Source organism: Hyaena hyaena, unplaced genomic scaffold, assembly GCF_003009895.1.
Source record: "Hyaena hyaena isolate Hyena2069 unplaced genomic scaffold, ASM300989v1 scaffold_721, whole genome shotgun sequence".
Classification (NCBI taxonomy): domain Eukaryota; kingdom Metazoa; phylum Chordata; class Mammalia; order Carnivora; family Hyaenidae; genus Hyaena; species Hyaena hyaena.
In genome coordinates this window covers 991,659-997,658 of record NW_024081346.1, presented here as the reverse complement: position 1 = coordinate 997,658, position 6,000 = coordinate 991,659, and positions in this window count along the sequence as shown.

Here is a 6,000-nt window from a genome sequence, read left to right as displayed (position 1 = left end):
CTCTCTCTGACCCTCCCCTGCTCACGCTGTCTCTCTCTCTCTCTCCTAGAAATAAATAAAAAATACTAAAAAAAAAAATAGAAAGGAAAAATAATTTATGGCAGCCTGTTTCTTCAAAGCAAACAGTAAAATCTTTGCGTCTCAAGAGTCTCTGACTTTTTAAAAATATTTTAAATGTTTATTTATTGAGAGAGAGAGAGAGTGGGGAAAGGGACAGAGAGGAGAGAGAGAATTCCAAGCAGGCTCCATGCTGTCATGACAGCACAGAGTCTGACTCAGGGTTCTTTTTTTTTTTTTAAGTTTTTATTTATTTATTGAGAGAGAGAGGGGTGCCTGGGTGGCTCAGTCGGTTGAGCATCCGACTTCAACTCAGGTCATGATCTCACAGCTCGTTAGTTCAAGCCCCCACAGTGGTCTTTGTGCTGACAGCTCAGAGCCTGGAGCCTGGTTCTGATTCTGCATCTCCCTCTCTCTCTCTCTCTCTCTCTGTTTATCTTTTCTCTCTCTCTCTCTCAAAGATAAACAAACACTAAAAAAAAATTTTTTTAAGAGTGGGAGAGGGGCAGAAAGAGGGGGAGAATCCTAAGCAGGCTCTGCACTGTCAGTGAACTGGGGCTTGAATTCATGTACCATGAGATCATGACCTGAGCCAAAGTTGGAGACACCCATGTGCCTGACTGAGGCCCTCTTAAAGTGTTTACCAGATTAGGTCAGACCCACCCAGTATAATTTCCCTTTCCATTACAGTCAACTGATTACACTTGCAAAATCCCTTCACCTTTGCCATACAATTTAACATAAAAACAAGAGTGAAATCCCATAACCTTTTCCATATTCTGTTGGTTAGAAGTTGCTCATAGTCCCACCCGCACTCAAGGGGAGGGGATTACTCAACAGCGTGGTTATTAGGAGAATCATGGGAGACACTGTAAATGTGTTCACAACAGCAAAGATGAAGGGAACCCCCAAATTAAATACAAACAGAAATCAAATTAATAACATAACCACAATTAAAGGGGGAGAAAGGAACTAACCCAAGTAATTCAAATGCAGTAAGTCATTTGTCCTCAGGCCAAAGACAAAAAGATCTACAAAAATAATGAACTCCAATGAATAGGCATGCTTATCACAATTGTATGCATTAGGAATTCTGAAACTACTTTATATTCCAAGAATGAGCGAATAAGTAAATATGTTACGGATAATGGGAACCAGGTTTCTCACTGTAAGAAAAGGGAGTTACAGGGGCACCTGGGTGGCTCAGTCTGTTTAAGCATCCGACTTCATGGTTCGTGGGTTTGACCTCCGTATCAGGTTCTGTGTTGACAGCTTGGACCCTGGAGCCTGCTTCGGATTGTGTCTCCCCCTCTCTGCCTTTCCCCTGCTCATGCTCTCTCTCTCAAAAATACACTGTTGGTGGGAATGTAAACTGGTACAGCCCCTCTGGAAAACAGTGTGGAGGTTCCTCAAAAAATTAACAATAGAACTCCCCTATGGCCCAACAATAGCACTGCTAGGAATTTACCCAAGGGATATAGAAATGCTGAGGCATAGGAGCACATGTACCCCAATGTTCATAGCAGCACTCTCAACAATAGCCAAAACATGGAAAGAGCCTAAGTGTCCATCAATGGACGAATGGATCAAGAAGATGTGGTTTATCTACACCATGGAATACTGCATGGCAAGGAGAAAAAATGAAATCTGGCCATGTGTAGCAACATGGATGGACCTTGAGGGTGTTATGCTGAGCGAAGTAAGTCAGGCAGAGAAGGACAAATATCATATGTTTGCACGTATAGGAGGGTTAGGAGGAACTTAACTGAGGAACAAGGGGGAGAAGAAGGGGGGAAATGGTGGGGGAAAGGGAGAGAGGCAAACCATGAGAGACTCTTGAATGCTGACAAAAACTGAGAACTGATGGATGTAGGGGGGAGGGGGGATGGGCATGGAGGAGGGCACTCGTGGGGATGAGCACTGGGTGTTATGTGGAAACTAATTTGACAATAAACTATTTGTAAAAAAAATAAATAAACAAATGTTAAAAAATTATTTAAAAAGAAAGAAAAGGGAGTTACAGATGTGGAAAGGAAAGTTAGGATGAACATTGTGATGTTGGATTGAAATTGAAGTAGTATCCATATGAACTGATTTTTTCTTCAGCTGTAGACATATATGTGTACACACACACACATACACACACACAAATGTCAGCAGAGATGTTCTAAGAGCAATGAGCACACCTATCACCTACGTCTTGGTTCCTAAGTAGCATTCTCCACTGAAAGCAACTATAGTTTCTTAGAGAAATGGTGAATTCCAGGGCCGGGGCTGAGAAAGTACAAAATGAGCCTTTACTATCTGCCAGAAATTACAGAGACGCTTAATGAATGATAGGGACATGTGAGAAAGACACAGGAGGTCAGCTTGAAGGGGCTCCCATTGGCCAAATCTAAGAAACTTTGAGTTAAAAGTTATAAGAAGGGTATATAGTACCCTTTTTATTCATTTCCTATGGTCACCCAATTCACTACTCAGAGGCAACTCATCAGCCAGGATTCCCTCAAGAAACCAGAATTCTCTATTTTCTCTGATTTTTGTTTCTTGGTCTTGTACTCTGTAACTTTGCTGTTTGTTCATTAGCTTTAGCAGTTTGTGAGTTCACTTGGATTTTCTATATATAGAATGATGTCTGTAAAGAGAGATGGTTTCACTTATTTCTTTCTAATTTAGATGCTTTGTATGTATTTATCTTTCTTACCTAATTGTTCTGACTGTGGCTTCCAGTACTTGAAGAGGATGCTCTATTCACAAAACAAGAATATCAAGATGATAATGAAAAAGAGAGTAAAGCAAATACTACCAAAAAAGGCAAATGCAAACAGTATTGAGAAAAGACTATTTAGAAGTACTGAATGGGACCTTGGGATGCTCAATAGTTTTAAAAAAGAAAATCCATCAAGAAGAAATTTTATTAACTTCTATAGATCTAAATAAAATAGCTTTGAAATGTATTAAGCAAAATGTGATGGCAATACATGGAGAAATGTTTTTTAACATGATCATAAATGTATTTACTCTATCACTTACAGAAATGGAAGTGCTAAGTTTTTAAAAATAATTAAGGCTTACTTCTTCTGCTGGGAGGAGTACAATGGTGTTTGTTAATATTACTTTTATCTACATTTACATTACAAATCTAATTTCACGTGTTAACATAGAAATAAATACATCATTAATACAAAACAACAGAATAAGGTATATAGAAAAACATCAATATTTATAATCTTTTGTGTAAATTTTGGTATAATATTGTTAAAATATACATATGCACATTAAATACTTGCTTTTTAAGATACTCATGAAAACCGGGGTGCCTTGGTGGCTCAGTCGGTTAGGCATCTGACTCTTTGACTTCAGCTCAGATCATGATCTCATGGTTCAAGCCCCACATTGGGCTCTGCACTGACAGTGTGGAGCCTGTTTGGGATTCTCTCTCTCACTTTGCCTCTCTGACCCTCCCCCATTTGCACATGCTTTTTCTCAAAATAAACTTAAAAAAAAAGATATACATAACAATTCACAGAGCTTGAATAGATTCGAAACTAAACTTTATGAGTTAAACTGCAAGACCAGTCTAGAAAACAGTATGGAGATTCCTCAAAAAATTAAAAAGAGAACTACTCTATGACCCAGCAATTGCACTACTGGGTATTTATCCAAAGGAATCAAAACCACTAATTCGAAGGGGCACATGTACAGCATGACAGCAGCACTATCAACAATAGCCAAATTCTGGAGCAAGCCCAAATCCATCAACAGATGAATGGATAAAGATGTATATGTATTTGTATATGTGTGTATACACACACACACACACACACACACACACACACACACACACTGGAACACTACTTGGCAATCAAAAATAATGAAATCTTACCATTTGCAACAATGTGGATAGAACTAGAGTGTATTATGCTAAGCAAAACTAGTCAGAGAAAAACAAATAGCATATGATTTCACTCGTATGTGGAATTTAAGAAACAAAACAGATAAACACAAAAGGGAAGGAAAAATAAGATAAAAACAGAGAGGGAGGCAAACCATAAGAGACTTTTAAATACAAGGAACAAACTGAGGTTGGTGGAGGGGAGGTGGGTTGGGGATGGGCTCGATGGGTGAGGGGCATTAGGGAGGGCACTTGTTGGTATGAGCACTGGGTGTCATATGTAAGTGATGCATCGCTGGTTTCTAATCCTGAAAGCAATACTACACTGTATGTTAATGAACTCGAATTTAAATAAATACATTAACAAATTTTTTAAATAAAATAAAATGGAAGAGGGGCGCCTGGGTGGCTTAGTCGGTTAAGTGTCCGACTTTCGCTTAGGTCATGATCTCGCGGTTCGTGGGTTCGAGCCCCACGTCGGGCCCTGTGCTGACTGCCAGCTCGGAGCCTGGAGCCTGTTTCAGTTTGTGACTCCCTCTCTCTCTGACCCTCCCCTGCTCACGCTGTCTCTCTCTCTCTCCTAGAAATAAATAAAACATTAAAAAATTTAAAAAAAATAAATAAAAAATAAAATGGAAGAAATTACTAAATATATTGACTATAATGCTACAAAATAAAAAACTAAATACTAGGAGATTGTAAAAAAGTATATATCCATCTAGCCATTTGTAGAAATAGTAATTCTTGGCTAAAAGAAAATAAAGATAAAAATTATAATTTGACTTTCAGAAGAAAAATAAAAAGGAAAAAGGTAAAAACCTCACTAAAGTATGTCAAATAAGCCTCAAAAAGCAATAAATAAAAATTAGCTTCAAGAGATTAGGAAATATTAACAAAAATTAACAAAATATAAAGACACATTGAAAAGAAAAAAGATTTTTAAAATAAAAAATAGAAAAATAATTGGCAAGAATATTCAGGAAGAAACATAGTGACAGGCACAGAGGAGATTAAGTAATTATATAATTTAGTTCTAGCACTGAATATTCCCCAAGATTTGTGTTTTGTCTAGATAGAGCAGCATACTTCAATTGTAGGTTTAGATCTGCCAGTGGGTGTTAACAAGCATTTCCTTTGCATTGTGTTATTTGGTAATTTTCTTCTATGCCTAGTTTAATTTTTTTTACGTTCATTTTTTTTAAGTAATCTCTACACCCACCATGGAGCCAAAATTGTGACACAGAGATGAAGTCTCATGCTCCATCAACTGAGCCAGTCAGGAGCCCCGTGACTTGTTTAAATTATACTAGGTATAGATATTAAGAGTATGTTAGGTATCATAATGTGAAACTTTTTTTTTTCTGGTGTTTAAGCTTGTGTGAAGTGTTTTTTGCTGTGAGATATTGACCATAAACATCTAAATGTTTTGTTGTTAAGCTCCACACCCAACACGGGGCTTGAACTCACGACTGTGAGATCAAAAGTTGCATTCTCCACCAACTGAGCCAGCCAGGCAATCCCAAACTTTTTTTTTTTAAGACTTTTTATTTTTAAGTAATCTCTACTCCCAGTGTGGGGTTCGAACTCACAACCCTGAGATCAAGAGTAACATGCTCCACCGACTAAGCCAGTCAGGTACCTTAAGACCTTAAACACCTAGAAATACACTTAAAATGAAAAGCAAAGTACTTCACTTTCACTTGGGCTTGAATATTTTCCACCAAAAAAATAAAAAAATAAATAGATCAGTGAGAAGAGTAGCATTCATTATCTAGTATATTTGAAAATCTCTTTGCTCTTAATATAGCTGGCGTTTTATATGTGCTCTTGCATTTAATTTGCTTAGATAAATAATCTGACCTCACATGTACAGAGTTAAAAAATGGGAGATGTATTTTAATGACTTTTCAATAATGACTTTTCATTATTCTTTGACACTATGCCAAAAATCAACAAGTGATAACTTTTTAAAGGTTTTTAAAGGTTACTGTAATATGGAATATGTAATATGGAATCTGGCCTTTATCTCTTTTTTTTTTCCCTAAGAT